Source organism: Myotis davidii, unplaced genomic scaffold (assembly GCF_000327345.1).
Source record: "Myotis davidii unplaced genomic scaffold, ASM32734v1 scaffold22, whole genome shotgun sequence".
NCBI classification, from domain to species: Eukaryota; Metazoa; Chordata; class Mammalia; order Chiroptera; family Vespertilionidae; genus Myotis; species Myotis davidii.
In genome coordinates this window covers 651,884-675,404 of record NW_006294067.1, presented here as the reverse complement: position 1 = coordinate 675,404, position 23,521 = coordinate 651,884, and the positions used below count along the sequence as shown (strand labels likewise).

The 23,521-nt window shown below is 41.6% G+C and overlaps 1 pseudogene and 1 gene segment (V, D, J or C); one reads left to right on the top strand and one right to left on the bottom strand.

Annotated features, from left to right (window-relative positions):
* LOC102754548 overlaps positions 1-23,521 on the top strand; it is a 104,771-nt gene that overhangs the window by 65,221 nt on the left and 16,029 nt on the right.
* On the bottom strand, positions 21,465-21,908 carry LOC102755111 (annotated as a pseudogene).

Genomic DNA, 23,521 nt, shown 5'->3' with positions numbered 1-23,521 from the left:
CAAACAGACTATCCAATCTATGAAGGAAGGCAGGGAATGAGGGGTGGCTGTATGCATGCATATGAGCATAACCAATGGACACAGACTGTACGGGGGTGAGGGCATGTGCTTGGGAGTGGGAGCAGCTGGGGAGAGGTCAATGGGGGAAAAGGAGACTCATGTAATACTTTAAACAATAACAAATTTAAAAATAAATAAATAAATAAAAGGGAAAAAAAGAACACTGTGTCACCAATTGAAAGAAAACCCAATATATAAATACCTTTTATGAGGTCTTTCAAAGGTTAATCATACAGTATAGGAAAATATAGAGGATAGAGTGACTTCCTCAGGACCAATATGGCCTGATCTGAGGAAAGTAAAATAGGATTTGACGTGTGGTGAAAATTCTATAGTTTATAACTGGGATCAAGATCACACATAGAAAAAAAATAAGATTTCTATATATTTAAAGGTATAAGCCTTGTATTCTTCTACAGGAGTTATAAAGAAATGGCTCTTCAATTGGTAGAGGCAGGCATCATTATTGCTGTCAAGATACGGGACCCAGGAAGGATAGGTGAGAGAAGCAGACTTACTAAGTGGTGCCTCAGAGGAGGAGGCTGAGAGCAAGCAGTGAAGAAGTACAGAAGTACAGGGAGAGACAGAGGGAGAGGGACAGCACAGAAGGAAATGCATTCAAGTCCACAAGGTGCAGGGAGATGGCTTAGAGTCTCTGGCCATCTACAGGATTCTCTCTTCTTCCCAGTCCCTTATTAGGGACACTGGAGCCTGCCTAGCATTGGGGAAGTAGAGTTCCCCAAACTTTTGAATATGGTGACCCTGGAAAAGAGGAATCACAGGGAAGGTTCTAGAAAGGAAGAGTGGGAAGGTATAGTAACTGGTTCCTAATGTGAGCTTATCAGGGACTCAGCAGCATTTTATTCTTGATTGATGTAGAGAAAAATAGAAGACACCAGAGCAGCCCTGCGGTCAACAGGATGGAGAGGGGGGTGAAGCATGTGCCTGAGGAGAGTGAATTAGCTGGTGGGGGAGTGGGCCTGTAGGATGTTGGGTTAATCTAATATGGAAAATGCTTGGGACAACTTATACATCTTTGCTGTATCATTATCCATTTGGTTGTTGGGAGCAGCAGGGAACCTGGGAAAATCCCATGGACAGGAGGGTAAATAGATAGTAAAGTTAGCTTTGGGGGATGCAGTTGAACTGAGATGAGGTTGACTAAGTAATACGGAATTATTGACTTAAGGCTGGTTCTTGAGAATAAACACTGCGTTCCTTCCCTCAGGACACCTGTGCCCACAGCTGGGATGTGGAGGACTTGCCAGGACAACACTAACACCCAGGATTGAAGCTAAACTGAGCTCACTTGCCACAGTGCTTCACAGAAAGAAATGGTACAGCAATATAAAGAGAGAATGCTCCTTCTTAGAGCAGAGTTAATACCATGGGAGCAGCTGTTTCCCTCACTGGCATGGACGAGCAACTGTTGGGGGAAAGAATGCATCTCTGAGATTTGAAGGCAGCCCCCAAGCTGGGATGAAGGCCCAGTTCTTGCTTGAAGATGATGATTTGGCAAAATACGGAAAGTCTCTGGGAAGCTGGTTGGAAGCAATTACGAGGGATGGGACAGTCTCTTTCTTTGTCTTCTTCCTCCCCAACAAGAATACTTTGATTCCAAAAAAGCACAAGGAAATATCAAAGCTGTTCAAGAGGGAAGATATCCTGGGCAACCCCAGGAAAGTCACCTCAATGTAGGAAGGACTTAGTGACGAGAAAAGGGAGCAATATGTGCAGCTGCTGGAGGAAGTCAGAAAGGAACCTGTGACAGCCTCGGCCTCAAGCAGGGTCCCCATGACTTGAATCCAGAGTAGTCTGGCTGCAACACAGCATCCAGGGACAGGGACCTTCCAGGTGGAGCCACATGGGGAGAGGGCAGCAAAGCAAAGCCGGTGCCAAGAGCATACAGGGGAACTGAGTATGCTGCATAAATGTGAGGTTCCCGAAGAAGGCAGGCATCAACTCTGCCTTTCACCAGCCCCTTTAGGAGAAGGAGAGAGAAGAGGAAAAGGAAGAAAGATTCCCTAAACTCCGAACTGAGGAAAGCAGCTGTTAGCACTTATGACCAAGTTGAATCTGCTGAAGAGGAAAGAGCCCTGTGTCCAGGATTTTGAACGGGATACAGACCAATAAATTAATCTATGGTGTGGATTTCTCTGTTTCTACACATGAGACTCTTTTAAAAGGTAATTGCTAAATATATATATATCAGTGGATAGACAAAGATGGGTAAGATACTTGGAATTTTTTCTGCAGAATAGAAATGAGGATTTCTACATATAAAAGTACAGCTTTGATAATAGCATGAGTCTCCTGTATTCACATTTCTAAGTGATACTCAATAGGTTATACCAATTTTCATTATAAAGTTGCAAAATACAGAAACGACTTGCCAAGCTTGACAAAAACATACAGATAAAAGACATTGTCAAATGCTTAGAAACAAGCAGCCTCAAAGCAGAGCAGGGACAATGACAGTGACCACAAGCTTGCCCTCCCACGTTGGCTTGTATTGGTTGCCTGTGTTAAATGTCAAAGCTCTGAGAAAAGGGGAGTGGCTTCTCTCTGGAAAATGAGGGCCAGATGGAGACATTTTAGAAACCATCCAGAGCCCCCAGAGCTGGCAGACACCAGTGTGATGCTGCTATGGGCCCTCACCTCCTGGGCTGTATCATGCTTTGTCTCCTGGGAGCAGGTGAGTCCCAGAACACCTGGGCAATCCTTGGCCAAAGCTTGTAGGTCTTAGCTGGAGTCCCTTCCTAGAGGCAACAGTACAGGCACCCTCCTCTGCTACCTCTAGCTCTGTCTCCTCTGCTCACAGGTCCCACAGAAGCCGAAGTGACCCAGACCCCAAGACACCTCATCACAGAGACCAAAAAGAAGTTGACAGTGACTTGTTCTCAGAATATGGACCACGAATTGATGTACTGGTATCGACAAGACCCAGGGCTGGGTCTAAAGCTGATCTATTATTCAATTAATGTTGATCATTTTGAAAAGGGAGAGGTTTCTGACGGGTACACGGTGTCTCGAACAGAGAAGAGGAATTTCCCACTGACCCTGGAGTCAGCCAACATCAGCCAGACCTCTCTGTATCTCTGTGCCAGTAGGTAACCACAGCACTGCATGGCCAGCTGCTCTCCACACAAAAAAGACAGCCACAGAGCAAGGAGGCTCCTCCCTCAGGAGGCCCCACCCAACCAGGAGGAAAACCTTCCCCCACCATCCTTGCCCATAGAAGTCCCTCCCAAGTCCCCAGCTTCTGAGGCTCTGAGTGATCTAGACCCTCTCCAGTGTGTCCTGCTCTCACTTGTTATACCAATGAGCTTGTCAAAGGCCAGGCAGGACAAGCACAGTTAGCTGGGGTAAGGGATTCCTTTCCTAGACAAGGATTCTTACATACTCTGCCATCTTTTTTCCTTACTGACCTTCACTGTTGCCCAAAGAATAGTCCATACCAATCCAAGTACTCGACAACATGTTGTCCCATATCATAGATCCTATTCCTGGGTGTTTTGTCACCAGGGAAATAGCACGTTCTGAGTCTTTTGGTAAATCTGACATCTCAGCAAAGTGTCTTGCCGTCCACCAAAATGCCTGAGCCGGAGATGTCCTCTCCTTCCACACCTAATCCGTGGCCACACCCTCCACATTTCCAAGTATTAAATTCTTTGCAAATTTTACTAATTTTTCTAACCTCATTGATAACATCATGGTCCAGCAAACCTCATCTTTCATCTGGATTCCTTAACCACCTTTCAAGTAGTCACCCTCCTTTCTAGTTTGCTACCTGGTTCAATCCACAATCTATTCTCTTGAGCTTAAAACCCATCAGGGTCTTCCACTTACCAGTTAAAGTCTCATGCTTAAGTTACTTCACAAGCCTCTCAGCTCCTTCTAATGATGTGGTGTTTGCATACCTGCCTACCATCCTAATGTGAACTTCCTCTTTCTACAGTTCCACAATTGCCTTCCTTTCTACCAGATATATTCCATCTCTCTCGTGTGACCAACTATGTCCTATGCTGACTCACTCCTGGCTCATCACCTATAGTGTTCATCTTACCTGAAGCACCTTCCTCTTCCTGTTTATCTGGATACCCACTAATAATAATTCTTCTGCATATGAATTGAGAAGTCATTTCCTCCAGGAAAATGTCCTTGAATTCCTGAGTAGTTTGGTTAGTTCCTCTGCTAGATGCTTGTATGACAGCCTGAACCTCTATCCTCATGACAACTAACCCACTCAATTGTTTGTAATTTGAAATTTACACTAATAATAGACATTGAGGTTGATGAGAGCAAGGACCATGCCTATATTGTTTACTTTTAAAAAATATTCACCCTTATCAGATTGCCTGAAGAAAGTGGTATTAAGTGAATGAGTGAGTCAATCTTCTCTTAGATCAGCTCCCCAGCACCCCTCTCACTGGTCCAGAAGCTAAGCCCCCTGCAAAGTCTTCTCCCATACAGTTTGGGAAGATTCCAGGGGCTTTCACATGTGTATATAAAGAAGACAAATCATGTTTCTAGTGGAGTTCATTCTTCCTCTACTCCAGCCTCGGGTTTATTCTGCCATATGTAACCTTGATAAGGATTTGTTAATTCTCTTGGGTACCACTGTACTGTGGGATCCTCTTCTTTTCCCGATGGGCCCTAAACTACCTGCCTGACACTGCTGAGGCTTCTGTTCTGTACCTTTTATTCACCAGGCAATGCAATCTGGCACACCCTATTGTTGCTCCCAGCAGGTTCTACCATCACTCCAGGTGTAGTTGACAGCAAAGGGGTATCTCAATTAGTGAAAAACAAGATAAAAGCTTTTCCTTTTCCTTCTCTGTGTTGAGGGGCAAGATTACAGTTCTGTTTCTTTTTAAAAATATATATATTTATTAATTTCAGAGAGAATGGGACATGGAGAGAAAGTTAGAAACATCAATGATGAGAGAGAATCATTGATTGGCTGCTACCCATATGCCCCTAACTGGGGATTGAGCCCACAACCCAGGCATATGCCCAAGACCTGAATCGAATGGGGGACCCTTCAATCTGCAGGCCAACACTCTATCCACTGAGCCAAACTGGCTAGGGCTGCAGTTCTGTTTCTTGATCCCCAATGTCTAGCAGAGACTGAAACGAAAGTCTCACTGAATCACATACATTCCTCTAAACAGTCACTAAAATTGTAATTATAACATGGAATTGGGGAATGCAGAGAACCTCATCCAGGATACAAATTCTGGCAAAAAACAAACAAACAAAAAAACCCAGCTGTGCTCCGAATCAACTCATCCCTCCAAGAGCTATGGTTTTGTGAGTGGGTTGGTCTACCCTTCCCCCTCCTTTTAGGAGAAGCCACTATTTTCCCCCAGTTTTTTGTTTGGAATTACCTACAAGTTCCTTGAACATGAAAAATAGATATGAAATATGTTCTTAGTTGAATAAATGTATAAAAGAGTAAAAGGGGATGTCTAAGAATAAAAAAATAAAAGTGTGGAACAGAAAACATATTCTAGACCTGGCCTGAGCTAGGAGAACAAAACATCTCACTGTATGGATTAATATAAGGAAGGTAAAAAGAGAGCACAGGATAGACCGAATGGTGTATATCTGGAGAAAGAGTTAAAGAGAAAATGGATGTGGATGTTACAGCCATTTCCCTTCTATGTCTCAGTCTTCACTGACAGATTGGCCTCAGTCATCCAACTGAAGGGGACAGAGCACAATTAATGTCAGTTCAGGAGAAGGGACACTCTGGCATGGCCTTCCCAAAGAAGACTTGTTGAAGACAGAAGAGTCAGTGGAATGAATATAAATGTGGAGATTTGAGTAAATTTGTAAAAGCAATCTTGAGGAGGTGTTGAGGGAGACACTAGAAATGATAATGCTTCATCTGGGCTGTGGAAATAATTAGAAAATTTAATCTCTCTATATTGATGAAAATTGGTGTGGTGTGATGCTGAAACAATGTGCAAGGAGATAAAATTTTAAGCACCTGAAATTAATATAGTACTGTACAGTATGTCAACTGTAATTGAAAAAAATAAATAAAAATTTAAAGTTTAAGAAAGTGACAAAAATATGAATATACTTCTATAGACCTTATTTAAAAGAGGCCACCAGCTATTTTCATTCCAAGTTGACAAGTGGTACATAAAAATCTCTTCAGGTGCTGTGGAGAAAATGGGCATGACCCCTTCTTGTCTTTGGAAGGCAGCTTTGAGCACAGACATATGGCTGAGATGATTATGTCACAGGCTGGCTCATTGGTACCCATGTCTTATTTGAGTAACACCAGAGCTAACACAGACACCCCACCATGAACTCACCTGCATGAGCACTGGGGCTTCTATCTGATCTGTAGCCCTTAATCTCCTTAGAATAGGTGGTTCATGGGAACAAATAGGATGTCCTTGAACTTGGTATGCCACACCCCTACACTAAATCTGTCTTGGGTGGTTAGACATCAGTGTGACACCTAAATTCTCTCTTCAGGTACCAGCTCATTTCATCCACAGTGTCTGTGGATGCTGATGTCACTAAAATCCCAGATAGTAAATTTCAGGGTCTGAAAAGAAGGTGTCTCTGTGATGTGACCAAAATATGTACTATACCTATATGTGCTAATTCAGACAAGAGCCAGGAATGAGGCCACAATCAATCTATTAGTCCGTTGGTGTCAGCAGAACCAACAGATGGGAAGTCTCTAAGAGATATGGCATCTTTTAAAGTAATACTGAGAATCCCTCCTAACCTGCAGACATATCTGCCAACAGTTAACCCACAACACTGTACAGCACTGCCTCTCTTCACAGAAAGGGCTGACACAAGGGGAGAGGTGGTTATGCCTTCCTGAGCCCTGCCCCTACCAGGGGAAGCTACTGCCCCCACAAAAGCCTTTCTCAGCTCACCTTACTGGAGACAGTAAGAGTCCATCCCAGGACCTGATGGAGGATGGCCCAACCCTTTATCAGAATTCACCTGATACCAATCGGCTTCCCTGGCACCACCTGCTGGAGGGTGATTCTCTCTACCTCAAACACAAGGTGGCCCTCAGGGCTCTGTCCAGGGCCCCACAGGCTTTCTAATCCATTGCATTTGCCCGTCCCTACCACTCTCACCAGCAACAGCATTGGACTCTCCAGTCCTACTCTAATTTCCATTCAAACTGCTTTTCTAATTTCAGGTCTTGGCCCTGAATTTCCCTTCTCAGGGGTCAACACCTTATTTGGAGTTATTTTGTAACTGCATTTTATTGGCTACTGTCACCTAACTACCATCAGATTGCACACACTATTTCCTCTGCCAGGTCCACCTGGCAAACTCATTCTTACCCTTAAGACCTCATGATTGCTTCCCAGGTTCCCCAGGAGGTCTCTGGTCATACGCACAGGATGGCTAAGGTTTATGACACAGACCTGGTAAGGATACACAGCCAGATCATAAGGGAAAAGACCTAGGCAGAGTATGGAGGAATCTATATGAGATGTCCTACACTCCCTCCCTCCAATGAGGCTCCACACTTTCACCCCAGCTATGAAAATGCAGTCACCTGTGTGCAGTGTTGCTGCCCAGAGAAGCCCACCAGAGACTCAGCACCCAGATATTTTTGGTGGCTGGTTTTATGGACTGAATTGCATCCCCTCAAAATTCATATGTTGAAGTTCTATGCCCCAGTATCTCAGGATATGACTGTATTTGGAGATAAGGTCTTTAAAGGAGTAATTTATGTTAATGAGGTCATTGGAGTGGGTCCTTTCCCAATATGCCTGGTGTCTTTATTTAAAAAAAAGAAAAGAAAATTAGGACCCAGTCACATACAGAAGGAGGCTCATGTGGCAACAAGGGGAGAAGATGGCCTGCTATAAGCCAATTTGTTCCTCTGAAGAAACCAATCCTGTTGACGCCTTGATCTTGGACTTCTAGCCTTCAGAATAGTGAGCAAAACAAATATCTGGTTTTTGTCACCCACCATGGAAACATTAGCAAACTAACACAGGTGATCACACAGGCACCCTCTCCCTGGCACATTACAAAATTCCAGACTCAAAGAAGCAAAGTGGGTGTTCAACATAAACCACATTGTGCCAGCAGCCTAGACACAATGAACTAAACAGCCAGGACACTACTGAAAGCCGGATACCTACATGCAATCCCAGAGCCTACCCTGTAATCAGGTCCTTCTAAGATAGCTGTCTCAGGCTTGGTATGCTTTTTTCTACACACACACACACACACACACACACACACACACACTGACACTCCCATAAGGAAAAGGGGTGGCTTTCACTCTAGTCCCTCTACTAGTAAATTCTCTTAGAATCTGAGGATTGCTGAGGGATCATGAGTGTGGGCAGGGACAATGACATCAGAGATGATCAGCCTGTAACCTAGGCCTCAGAGAAAATACACTTGTGCCTCAAACCTGCCATGGGACTCAGGCTCCTCTGTGGTGTGGCCTTTTGTTTCCTGGGAGTAGGTGAGTCTGGGAAGTTGGTGGTGAACACCTAACTTATTATTTCTAGGCCCTGGATACAAGACTTTTCCCTCATCAAGCTTCTTGATGACCTCCTTTTTACCTCCTTTGTCCTCCTTTCACAGGTCTCATGGATGCAGAAGTAACCCAAGTCCCAAGATATCTGATCAAAAGAAAGGGAGAGAAAGTGTTTATGGAATGTTTACAGGATATGGACCATGAAAGAATGTTCTGGTATCGACAAGACCCAGCTCTGGGGCTGCAGCTGCTCCACTTCTCATATGGGGTTAACATATATGAGAAAGGAGATTTCCCCGATGGGTACAGTGTCTCCAGAAAGAAGAAGGAGGGCTTCTCCCTGATCCTGGGGTCTGCCAGCACCAACCAGACATCTGTGTACCTCTGTGCCAGCAGTATATCCACAGCGCTGCATAACCACATCCTCTCTGCACAAAAAGGGCAGGTGCCAGAGGGAAGTGACCCTAACTCAGGGCTGAGTTACACTGGATACTTTGCACAAAGGTGGCCACTCAGTGGAACCAAGCCCATGGAAGTACAATTTGGCCTGAAAAGCACAGGATATTTTTTATGCACCATCGTTTCTGAATTAGGGGCCATTCCGAAGTTAGTCTGCCCAGACTTGTGTATTATCCCCAGCCTAAATTCATGAGACTCTACCCCAGTCAGGAGGGAACATCCTCACACATATTTACATGGAAGAAGCTCTGTTCTATCATTTTTTTTTTTACCAATTTTTCTCTCCCTGTCTTAATCTTGTCCTTTTTACTGTCATTTACCACTTTGCTCCATGTCTTTGCTCTTAATCAATGTTTCACTAGGGGGCATCACACAAGCAAAACTCCTTCTTCAGATGAATTTTATTCTCCCTATGTTGATTGAGAAAGCATGTGGAATTTGAATTCTATTTATTCAATCTAAAATTAGAACAACTCTAATAAAAAGCAATCTTTCTCCACGTTCTCTAAGTGGTCACTAATGTTTTACTAGAAACAGGTAAAGAATAAATTATGATGCAGAGGTTATAAAAATTAGGTTACTTCTGTACACATGATCATCTGGAAAAGTATCTGTGTATTTTAAAAATATATTTAATTGATTTCAGAGAGGAAGGGAGAGATAAAAATATCAATGATGAGAGAGAATCATCCATCTGCTACCTCCTGCACAACCAAACCCTCAAAGGGAATTGAGCCAAACCATGACCTTCTGGCATATAGGTCGACACTCAACCACTGAGCTACTCCAGCCGGGCGTATCCGTGCATTTTAAAGAGTGAAACATCTATCCTGTCTGTAAATAGTAATTGAGTCTTTTGGGAATACAAGAGAAATACTTTGCTTGGAGTGATGGATACACGATGCAGTGTGCAGATGATGTTTTGTTACGTTATGCAGTTAAAACCTGTATAGTTTTGCAAACCAATGTCACCCCCAAGAAATTCAGTGAAATAATAAACATAGTAAAAGATTATAACTTCAAAAAAGAGTATTGGAAAGCTTGGTAGAGTTCACAGTTGTGTGCATTTGTCAAAACTTATTTAATTGTACTTAAGAGTTGTGTCTTTTACTGTATGCAAATTTACCTTTAAAAAGAATCATAAATAAATATTGAACACTAGTTAATTACAAGCATGCTTAAGTGTTTAAAAGTGAAGTATGCCTTTAATTAACTTTTAAATATATCCAAAATGTACATGGGTAGATGGATAGTTTTATGATAAAGCAATAAGTAGCTTTATCAAGGTGGTAGAATCTAAGTGGTGGGCACATGAATGTTCAATATAAAACATTCATCTTCTATAGAGGTTTTAAAATTCTCATAATAAAATGGGAAATAATGATGAGGCAAATATGTATGTTAAGATATAAACTAAACTTTTCAATGTATTGCTAAGAATACATTGTTAATAAAATAAGCAGCAAGGTATAGGAAGACCAATCAGATACTTGTAAACTTGAATAAGTCAAGACTATGTCTAGTAACAGATACAACAAACTTATTGACCAGTTGCTTCTGGGGAAGGTACATTACTTTTTGCTCAGTTTTGTGTGTTTTGAAATTTTAACCACGTGCATGAATTCAATAAATAAATACATTAAAATTATATGATAACGGTAACCATGACACCTCTGAAAGAAAAGTCTAAAGACACAAGTGCTGTTTGAAGACAATGAAAAGTGAGAAGAATGTCTTTGCTATTGTTTTATAAAAGAAAGAATACCACTGAGAGGGAAATATTTGGAATTCTTTAAAGACTAAGAGTCACTTGGTAATTTTTAGGATTTAGGATGAATGAACTAGAAAAAGATCTAGGGTTATTTTGGCAGAAATTTTGATATATTTGATTAAATTTTTAAAATGTATCCCTAGATGTCAAGAAAAAATGGAGTATTCTATACCTTTCATCAGTATACTAAGCAGGGTTTGTCTTAAATCACTCACTGCCTCTGGCACCAGCCGTAGATGAACAGGCTGCAAACACACACACACACACACACACACACACGCCATAGCAGAAAGGGTTTCTGAAATATTATTATCTCTAACATGCTGCATTTCCTGGATCATAAGGTAAATTGTTTTTCCAGTTATATATTTCCAAAATATGAGTGAATCCTGTAATCTATATTGATTTCTAATGTAATATTAACACCACCTAAAACTGGCCATTATGTTTTTGAGAGTGCATCTTACTCAGTGGTTCTCAACCTTTCTAATGCCGTGACCCTTTAATACAGTTCCTCATGTTGTAGTGACCCCCAACCATAAAATTATTTTCGTTGCTACTTCATAACTATAATTTTGCTACTGTTATTATTCGTAATGTAAATATCTGATATGCAGGATGTATTTAGGTGACCCCTGTGAAAAGGTCGTTTGACCCTTAAAGGGGTCACGACCCACAGGTTGAGAACTGCTGTATAATTAGATGGACTTTCTGAGTCAAAGATATAAGGTAGGTTAGTTTTACAAGGATTTGTTTCTAAAGGTCCTTGTTTCCTTTATGGTTTTTGGCCTATCATTCTCATTCACTCACCAGATTTTATTAAGTTCAGACAACTGCAAAGTGAGACCATCCTTGACAGTATTGATATTCACATTGGGTTTTGAGGTCACATAGACATGGACTTGAGTCTTGCTTGTGTCACTTACTCTTGGATTATGTGAACTTCTGTAGATTATTTAAGATCTTTATGATTTCCTCTTCTGTAAAAATAGGATGATAGTGCCTAAGTAGCCTAATTTATAGACTGAAATCATACATGCAAAGCATGGAGTAAGTGCACCAAAAAATACTGGCTCAACTTTTATGAACAATAAAGTATATTATTTGGAGGGAGAAAAACAGGAGTAGAGGCCAGTTTACTAGAGTATGGGTTGAGGGAGGAATAATGGGGATGGTTTGGGACAATGAAGACTCAACAGACAGTTGAAATTTTGAGTTATAAGATTCCCTCATATTCTAAAGTTTTACTTTAGTTATTTGAAGTGCTGCATCCCATTTTTGCTTTATACCCAAAGGGTAGCACATACATGGCACTGAATAATGATGGGTGGAGAGGTGGTGGACATATAGTGGATGATGGCAGTTACATACTGGGATACCTTGTGAGTGAAGAGTTACACAGTTCCACTAGGGGCAGACTAATTTTCTCCACATTTTGCAGAAACTCAACTTCCTATTTACAGGAAAGGAACTACACAGTGGTGAGGAAAGATGACCTTGAGTTTGACTTCTCAGTGTCTTTTCTCATGGAAGCGGAGAGGATATCACCTAAAGATGCTGACTTTCCTACTACTTCTCCTAAGACAAGGTATGAGCCTTATTGGGTGGGGAAGTCTGGGATTAATATTAATGTTGAATAGAGGAGTAGAGGGTCTGAGGCCACCAGTCAGAGAATGGGGGGTGGGGGGGAGGGAAGATGTTGGATTATAGGATATAATTATTATAGGATAACAGTTGGCAGAACAAAATGTAGGCAGTGCCACAAGGTTCTTTGGGAGCCAAGGTGACATTGGAGCAAATAGTAAAAAGAGCTTCCTTCCTGGGGACAAGCTGGTCAGCGCTCATGGCTTTCTCTATCTCCCTGCAACCAGGCTCTGTGTTTGGTGCTCTCCTCTCTCAAAAGCCACTCAGGGACATCTGTCAACGTGGAACCTCAGTGACAATCCAGTGTCAGGTTGATAGCCAAGTTGCCCTAATGTTCTGGTACCGACAGCTTCTTGGACAGAGCTTGACACTGATTGCAACGGCAAATCAGGGCTCGAAGGCCACTTATGAAAGTGGATTTACCAAGGACAAGTTTCCCATCCATCGCCCAAACCTAACGTTCTCCATTCTGACTGTGAACAGTGTGAACCCCGAAGACAGCAGCTTTTACTTCTGCAGCGCTGGAGACACAGTGCCGGGCACAGATCAGAGATCTGAGCAAGAACTTCAGCTTCCTCCTGCCCATCTCCCTCCTCCTCAGTTCTCATCCAGATGAGCTCTGTTGAGGCAAGCTGGAGGGAGGAAACCACAGCTTCCAGGCAGAGACAGATGTTTGTGTGTTTGTGGGTAGGTATGAGTATGAATGTGTATAGTGAGATGGAGAGAAAATGTGTAGGACTAGCTGGAGGGCCTATCCACAGACATGAAAGGTGGCTACTGGGAGCCTGAAGATAAATTCCTCCAGAAGAGTGCTTAGAAATGCTCAGTAAGCACAATCAAATATAGTTTCCCGTCAAGTGACAAGTTCATAAATACCCTTTAACTATTTCATCTCAATGCTATATTTAGTCTGTTCTCTATCAATATAGTTCAGAAGGCCCTTGGTCATCTTGATAGCATACTGGTCCATTGCACTCGTGGTATTATGGTGATTGTTCTTTGTGAATAGAAATTATAAAGCACTCTAGATGCCTCAGTATCTGACATATGCAGGCCAGAACAATGTAAAGTCTGCAAAAGTTCAGGGACCTGCCACATTGGTGAGCTCTTAAGTAGTCCAGATGTGTGGGATATGTCAGAATTTCCCCTCTAATATGAGAGATAAGTCTTATTACCATCTACTATGCAATAAGAAGTGCAGTAATTCGTGGGCTTCTATGGACTTTGGAATTAACATATACTGAAGTTGAGTGTGCTGCTCAGGTCTATTACTATATCATCTGTAAGGCTGGCCCTGCATGGGCACAAGAGAGTTGTGTAGCAGAATCAAGGTTGGGATGAAAGCAGCCCTGCCACCTGGGCCAGAGACCAAGCAGGCTCAGTTGTTCCTGAAGTACCTGAGACCAATTGGGATGCTCTGTGAAGCCATAGGCATTCCTCAAGGCTGATGCAAAGAGTTTTGGTGTAAAGCCACACTTTTTCCACCTGCCAACAACTTGTTGTCCTTTGAAAACCTGCTCCTGGCTTTTGACCAAATGCCTCATCCCACATTCAGAACTGAATGTCATCTGATCAGCAACACTGGAAGGCTGGACATGCACAGAGTTTTCTGAGATACATGGGAAATGTATAACCAAGACCAGACTCAAGCATAGTTGGAAGAAGGGACAATTTAATTTCAAGAGCACGTCTCAGTCTCATAGTACCCACTCCTATTTCACACACCTTGACCCCTCAATTCATACCCAAGGCTTCATGGGATAAATTTGCACCGTGTTCTAGAACGCTCATTACATTTAATACAGTGTGTTTCTGATGGTAGTGGTGAAAAGTAATCCTCAGAAGGGCCGGAACTTCAGCCCATAATTTTATAGAAGAAGAGATGGCCTGAAGTGTAGACCTACTCCTTTTTCAACTTTCACTCTATCATATTCTAGACTATTCATTCCCATTTTCCCTCCTTTTGCTTCTCTGTGCTACATTGTGGGTAATTTCTTTAGACCTGCTCTCCAGTTTACTAATTCACACCTCAGCTTCAATAAGCTATTTAACCTATCAATTGATTCTTTAAATTAAATTATATAAATTTCCATTGCTAAGAACTCTACTTGGGTCTTTTACAAATAGGAGCGGTCATTTCTGAAAGCACCTTGCTCCTTGTGTTTTTTGAAGTTATTTATTTAAGGATATTATGCATCTATTCAGAATTTTGCCTGTTATTGCCAACTCCTGATGACTTTTTGCATCTGGTGTTCTTGTTTGTTGGTTCTGCTGGTTTTCACTCAGGGTGACTTATTTTTTTGTGCATCATAAAATTTAATATTATGAATTTATCTTTGGGAATATTTTCAATCCTGGAATAAGATGGGTTTTCCGGGAAATATCTATTTTTGCCTCCATCAAACAATTGGGATGCAATATGTCTGATATCATTTGGTTTTATAATTCTCAGTGTGTATCTTCTTGATCATACAATGTCTATCCCAAACCCTGAAGGGCTGATAACACAACACCATGAATATTTAGAGGAAACTTTTTAAAATCCTCCACCCAAAGCCAAACCAGGAAAAATAATACTTCTTGTTAACTGCCTGTGGAATTATTTTGTTGATTTGTCCTTTCATTAAGCATGTAACCCTTCCTATATCCTGGCTTCATACAGAAATGATTTCCGTCTCACTCCTAGTTTACTACAAAGTCCAGTGGGTCTTGCCCAATTTCCACACATACTAATTCGGGGGCCTCTGGGATCCACATATGAGTCTATTGGATCTAGTGCAGTGGTCAGCAAACTTATTAGTCAACAGAGCCAAATATCAATAGTACAATGATTGAAATTTCTTTTGAGAGCCAAATTTTTTAAACTTTAACTGTATAGGTAGGTACATTGTTATTAGCTTAATTAGGGTACTCCTAAGCTGGTCTTTGCTAAAAGCGTCCTCAATCTGACTGAGGTACGTTCGCTGAAGTCGATCCCTTCCAACTCTCCCATCCACACTCATCTTGTATACTTGTTTCGTCGATCTTTTGTCACCCGTGTGCAATTTGCGGAAGCGACTAGCACTAACCACTGCACATGAGACTGCTGACTGACTGGTTCACTCAACTCCTGCATTAATCAAGCACACCTCCCCCACACCGCATCTCCTGTCACCCAACTGACCAACACCCCCCACTTCTTCTAACACCACTTCTTCAAAATAGACTCGCCCAGGCTGAAAACCGACTTCTGTGCATGGGCCATGAAGTTTCAATCGCACTGTACATGCGCGCCCGCACGTGATATTTTGTGGAAGAGCCACACTCAAGGGGCCAAAGAGCCATGTGTGGCTCACGAGCTGCGGTTTGCCAACCACTGATCTAGTGGGTCCAGTGCCAGCTTCCCTTCCTGCCTCATGCTCCCATTTCCCCAAGAAGTGGGCAAATTCACATACAGATAAGTCAGGCTGCAAGCACCATTCTATATGATAGCACAGGTTTCTCCTAAGAAGCATGAAAACACTAGCTAGAAGCTTGAATTCTGGCATCAGATAGACCTGAGTTTAAAATTTGGCTCTATTGCTTGATCACTGGATCTAACTTTGAAAGGGTTACACAATTCCTTTATTTATCTCCACATATGTAAAATGACGATAAAAATGATACCCACAAAATGAGGTAGGAGGGTTTGCTATAAGAATGGGATGAAATTACCCATATAAACTACATAACACTGTGCCTCATAGAGATAAAACATGCAATGTAGTTACTACCTAAATTTATTTCTCACTGTAATACATGAAATTATACCTTAGCAATTCCTTGCCTGAGGTTAGCTATTGCCCTTTCTGGGAAAATTTTATTTATTATTACAATAGTTTTAGCTGTTTTAATTGCAAAATAAATGCATGGTATTGTGATATACAGAGATTATTAAAATGAGAATTTTTTAATATTTTTATTGAGTTTCAGAAAGAAAGGAAAGGAGAGGGAGAGGGGGAGAGAGAGAGAGAAAAACATTGATGTCAAAGTGGAACATCAATTGCCAGCAACCCTGGCATGTGCTCTGACCAGGAATCTAACTGGCAACTTTTCTGTACATGGGATGACACTCAACCAACTGAGCCATACCAGTCAGGGCTAAAATGAGAATTTAAATCATGCATTTAAATAAAGTTAGATCATATCATACATACTGCTTTATAATTTATTCTCTTAACCCATCAATTTTTCATAATCACCATTTTATATTAAAATACTTTATGTCAACTTATATAATAATATTGTAATGCATTAATGATAATCCTTAGAGAGAGAGGAAGGGAGAGAGAGAGAGACATCAATCATTTGCCTCCCGTACACACCCTAACTGGGGATCAAACCCACAACCTAGGTATGTGCCCTGACTGGGAATCGAACCCACAACCCTTTGGTGTATGGGATGATGCTCCAACCAACTGAGCCACTCACCCAGGGCTAACCAGCCTTTATATATCAGTTTTAAGTCAAAGCCAATGGCAAGGTAAAAACCGTATGCTAGATGACAGGGTTATTTCATTTAAAAACAATGGTTGTGTGTTTTGGTTTATTTCTCTTACAGACTCAGCAGACAATAACAAAATCCTCTTTTCCCCACCTTCACATGACTGTCTCCTTCTTATTCAGATTTTAACTCAAATATCACCTTCCCAAAAAGATCTTTCCTGGCCACCTTACCTAATACAGCACTGTTGCCCCAACCATCAGTCACTCACATTGATTATCACTTTATCCTATTTTAATCCTTACTAATCACCATTATCTGATAGAAATATATATGCTATATATACATAATAGACATATTCTTATTTATTGTCCGTCTCCCATTGCTGTACACACAAATACACATCAATGCCACTAAAGCAAGCACCTTTTCTATTTTCTGCATCACTGTTTTTTATAGCTTAGAAAAAACACAGCAACATCATGGGAATTCAGTAACTATTTACTGAGTGTTATGGATGAGTTGTACTTCTTCAAAATTCCTGTGTTGCAGTCTTAACTCCCAGTACTTTAGAATCTGACTGTATTTGGCGACAGAGTCATGAAAGACCTAATTAAGTTAAACCAAAGCCATTGGTGTGGGCTCTAATCCAATCTGGCTGGTGTCCATATCACAAGAGATTAGGGCATACTTGGAGTTAACACCAGGGTTGTGCTCACAGAGGAAAAGTAATGTGAGAACACTGTGAGAAGGTAGCCATCTGCAAACCAAGGAGGGAGGCCTCAGGAGGAACCACTCCTGCCAACACCTTGATCTTGGACTTCTAGTTCCCAGAACTGTGAGAAAATAAATTTCCATTGTTTGAGACACCCATTCTGTGGTATTTTGTTATGGCAGCTTTAGCAAACTAATACACTAGTAGAGAAATATAATTCAGAAATAGAGGAAAATTTGCCAAGGTGTATGGACTTCCTTGTAGAAAAACTCTAGAAAAGCATTTGAATGTAGATAATGTCAGCCCATAAGAAAATGAACTAGATTGTTCTAACAGGGAGGGAACAGATGCTTTGACCTTTATATCTGGATACAAAGGTGGCCCAACAACATGTTCCAGGCCCTTTGCTGTCTCCAAGGCTGGGAAAGAGACAGATGTTATGGGTTCTAGATACGTAAGCCCAGAACCTGCTCAAACACAGTGGCCCTGAAGTGGAGGGTCTTCAAATGGAAACTGTGTTGGTTGGTGCCTGTGTGGACAGAGCACTCCCTTTTGGACCTGAGAGCCCTTTGCATATACTCCTGAATGGGTTGGCCTATAGCAGTGGCTCTCAACCTTCCTAATGCCTTGACCCTTTAATACAGTTCCTCATGTTGTGGGGACCCCCAACCATAAGATTATTTTTGTTGCTACTTCATAACTATAATTTTGCTACTGTTATGAATCTTAATGTAAATATCTGATATGCAGGATGTATTTTCATTGTTACAAATTGAAGATAATTAAAGCATAGTGATTAATCACAAAAACAATATGTAATTATATATGTGTTTTCCGATGGTCTTAGGCGACCCCTGTGAAAGGGTCGTTCGACCCCCAAAGGGGTCGCGACCCACAGAGTGAGAACCGCTGGTATAGAGTTTTATGAGCCAAATGAGTGGAGGAAGCCCAATTGGCTTATCACCAAGCTGGGCTTGTGGGACTCAATCTGGATATAATATGAACTGGAAAATAAATACACGTTACTCATTAAATTCTGAGTATCATGGGAGAAGTCATGGTTGTTACAATAACAATTGCCCACATGTGTAGTCCTCCTAGGCTCTCTCCCGATTTCTTCTGTTTTTTTTTTTTTTTAATATATTTTACTGATTTTTTTTACAGAGAGGAAGGGAGAGGGATAGAGTTGGAAACATTGATCAGCTGCTTCTTGCATACCTCCTACTGGAAATGTGCCCGCAACCAAGGTACATGCCCTTGACCAGAATTGAACATGGGACCTTTCAGTCAGCAGACTGACGCTCTATCCAGTGAGCCAAACTGGTTAGGGCCTGATTTTTTCTGCTTATTCTCCAATAACCTTGGGAGTCACTTAAGCAATTCTAGTAGGTCCAAGGATGGGACAAAGAGTGACTGAAATGTGAACAGAAAGACCATTATAGTATAGAGACCAATCTATATTTTCATTAAAAAAATGACCTCAATCCACTTTCCTATTCACCCCTCCATAGAGGCCTAAAGAATATATAAAATATGCAAATGTTTCCTCTGGGCATAAAACATGTTTGTGCTTCCTGTCTTCAAGGTGGGGGATAGGATGGGGTGAGGGGAGGAGCAGAGGCTACTCCATTTAGCCAACCAGCCATGACCTGTCTATGCCTTCACATCTCTCTCACTCTTGGATTTTTCTGGATCACACAGAGGGCTCCCCCACTATCCAGATTCAGTGACCTCCAGGATAAGGTATTCAAGAAAATAGTCCTTATTGGATAAAGGAAAAAGATGTAGTTTAGAAAAATAATGGAGGAAGAAAGGAGCTGGGAGATTGGAAGAAAGATAGCCCGAAATGTGACAATCTGTTTGGAGAGTGATAAAGGAGATTGAGGCCCAAGGAGGAGTTGATTGTTGATTATGAGCTGAGAAGAAATAACTGAGTTGGGGGGGGGGGGATTTAAAAGGAAGAAATTAGTAATTTGTAATCTGACCAAAATCTACTTCTCAGACTACGGGAAGGTCTGAAAGAATCTAATATGTGGCAACATGATGGAAATGAATTTAGCTTAAAGAGGTGTCATCTGTTAATTCCTTAACCAGGTGACCTTGATGAAGTCAACCTCTGAGCTTTAGATTTCTCATTAGTAAAAAGAAGAAAACTATATCTCCTGTCTACCTCATGGGGCTGTACTGAGCATCGAATAAAAGGAAGAGCAGCCAACATTTCTATATTTAAGCAGGCTGATTCTAGAGTCAGACTACCATACTACAATTCATCTCTACAAATGACTGGCTGTGTGACCTTGAGGAAGTTACTTCACCTCTATAAAGCTCATTTTGGCATCTATAAAATGGGCAACCCCATAAGTAGCTATGATAATAAAAAAATTTTAAAAGGTCCTTGAAAGGTTCACACAGTGTTTGTATAGTAAGCACATAAAAACTATTTCATATTATCATAATTAAAAGACAATGCTTTGACATGCTAAGCACTAAATATGAACTAAGAGAATGTCTTAAAGAAATAGACAAAGGAATCCAATGTTCAGATTGAAGGGTACCAAGAGCTGTATAGACTTATCCAAATTGAATTGAAGCAAAGGAGGACTTGAATCCATCCCACAGACGTGAATCCATGCTATACATCTGAGCCTAGAGCAGGGGTAGGCAAACTTTTTGACTCGAGGGCCACAATGGGTTCTTAAACTGGACCGGAGGGCCGGAACAAAAGCATGGATGGAGTGTTTGTGTGAACTAATATAAATTCAAAGTAAACATCATTACATAAAAGGGTACAGTCTTTTATTTCAATAGTTTTATTCATTTCAAATGGGCCGGATCCGGCCCGCGGGCCGTAGTTTGCCCACGGCTGGCCTAGAGTATGATGCAACAGTCTCCACCTATAGCTATCTTCTATGTCTATAGGGTGGTTCCTGCTACTTTGAATAAAACTGACCTCATAGTCTGTGTGGTTGTGATGGTTTATTCTAAGGAGCACAAAATCTCAAAGGAAGGCTAGTTTTAAGGCTATAGACACAGAAAATCCCCAAGCTCTTGGGTGTTCCCTTTTGGACAGTATCAGAGCTGTAAGCACCAATACAAAAATGTTTCCCCTTGCCCAAAAATAATTTCCTATATTCTACCAAGGAATAATTACCTTCCCAATACTTCTCCAGGTCATGTTGGTATCCACAGCAAGAATTTCTCCTTATTCTCTAAACCAGGACTTTCTATAAAGACCCCACAACAAGGGATACAAATAAATAGCATATTAGGTGATGTTTCAGGACAAGCCCCTATTACTGAGGCTCCATAACCTGGATAAACCTGGGTCAGCTACCTGTGAGCATAGAGATGTGTCATCCATGCCTTAGAAATGTCCTAGAGGGGTCCAGGTCATGGCAAGGCAAGGCTCTGAGACCAGTGCCAGGTGGAATGCTGTGACCTTCATGGCAGGGTTCAGGATCTGAAGGAGGGGCTGATGCACAAATGAAAATATTATATAAGAAGTATTAATTTAGAAGGCATTTGGGGCCACGTGGAGCCTCTTTCTTTTTTTCCAAAAATGTTAAGGTTTTATTTACAAAGCTTCTTTGTTGTACGGAAAGTAAAAATGTGTTACAGTCTTGGTGTAACTGGTAGCCACAGCTGGTTGACTCACCAATCATAGCTATCCATGCTACAGCAAGAGTCTTACATGAAAACCTAACAATGCTTACAATGTTGTTGGGGTGCAGTCCCCAAGCTTGGTGGTGAATTTCCAAAAGGGATTAAATGGAGGAAGGCGGAATGTCACAAAAACTATTCTTTGGCTCTTTGAGTGGGTGGGTATCCTGGGGTTTGTAACACAGCTATCTTTTTTTTAAAACAGCTACCAAATCCATATGATGAGCAGTCCAAACAATACTGAACAGTTCTTTTGGGTTTTTTTGCAGATTATTTGGGTTCTTAAGCATCTTCTCCATCATCTGTTTCTCTCTTCCTCTTTTCTCCTTTCCCGCTTTCTTCCTCCTCTTCATCCTCATCCTCATCATGTTCATCTTCATCTTCATCAACTTCTCCATCATGTCCAAATTCTCCCTCCCCACTGACTTCATCTTCATCCTCTTCTCCTTCTACATCTTTCATCTTTATCTTCATCATCAAATTCTTCTTCCTCACCATCCTCATTCTTCTTGTCCCCCTCATCTTCTCCTTCTTCATCATCCTCTTCTTCATCCACACTGTCCACCTCAGCATCTGAGTCAGGAGCTTCTTGATCCTCTTGGTCATAGCCGTCCAGTTAGGTCAGCTGGGACAAGAGTTTGAAGACACTCTCTCAGTAGTCATTCAGGTTAGTAACCTCACCATTAAACAGATCCAGGCTTTTCAGACATTCAACTTTTTCAAAGGTTCCAAGGTACTGATATCTTTCAGTTTATTTCCACTTGAATTTAGATGTGTGACATTTGGAATTTTTTCTGCCAGCATGTCCAAACATCCAGAGATTCTCTTGTCACTGAGTTCAAGCTTTTTCAATTTTGGTAGTTTGGGGAAATTTGAAACTGAAATCAAGCCTACATTTATTAAACTGAGGAATCTAAGTTCACAAATTCAGCTGTTAAGCCCTCAGTTTTCCCATCATCTGATTTGCAATTGTCCAGGACAAGTTCTTGAACAGCTGCCGGGGTCTGGTTCCTCAGCTCCAACTTGAAGAGACACACCAACCTCTGGCCTGGTCTGATTTTTATTCACTTGAATGCACATTTTCCCTTTAGCAATGCATACAGGCAGATCAAAGGTGAAGTTTGATGAACAATGTAAGGGTTATCAGGTTAGGAAATTTCATTGAGCCATAGAGCCCACTGCAGGGCAGTTTTATGCTGATTTTCAACCCAGCTGAATATCAAAGTCCATTGGTTTTCCAATGTTTCTTTTTGCATTTTTATGCTAACTGCTGTTTGCTTTAGCGTCCAGGAGTGGAAGGTTAATTACCTCTTCTGTTTCTGCCAGGAAGACAAGCATCAGGAGGGATCAGGATGGAGCTTGCCCTCTGACTTGATCCCAAATAAACATTCTCTTAGATCAGGGGTGGGCAAACATTTTGACTCAAGGGCCACAATGGGTTCTTAAACTGGACCGGAGGGCCAGAACAAAAGCATGGATGGAGTGTTTGTGTGAACTAATATAAATTCAAAGTAAACATCATTACTAAACTACATAAAAGGGTATGGTCTTTTTTTTTCAATAGTTTTATTCATTTCAAACGGGCCGGATCCGGCCCGGGGGCCATAGTTTGCCCATGGCTGTCTTAGATCCACCATCCATGATTCTCATGCTTCTCTACACTTCCAATGTCTTCCTGTAGGCCTGAGACCATTTTCACATGTATAATCAGGCAAGACAGAGCCTTTCTGATTCTCAGTCTCATCTTCTATAAATGGAGATAATTTTGTTCTGCATAACTCTCAATTAAAACATTTGTGAAAAGTTTAATTTGAAACCCAACCCAAATGAAAATCAGCATGGTGTGTGTAAAAGCCCTTTAAAACCTGTCAGGCACTATACAAATATAGCAGTATTCCCACCTGGATATAAGCCCATTGGCGGTTAGAGGGTGTGCAGTGAGGAGAGGGGAGGGCTCTGAGCAGTAGGTCTCCTGGTAAGGAGAAGCTGGTTTCCAGTCATGTCAGACACTGGACCAGAAGACACCCCATGGGCCCCTCTCAACCCCATGGATCTCACATTGGCATTTCCCCCAATTCACTCTAGTTTTCAGTTCCTCCATCCCTCTTAATCTACTTTCTATCTCACCACTTCTGAGTTTTTCTCATTTGGCTCTTCATCTCCAGAATATTTACTCATTTCTACCTTTCATAGAATTCAATGAACTCTGCCCATTCCTGCCCTGCCACTAACCCTGAGCTCAGAGGAACTGAGGCA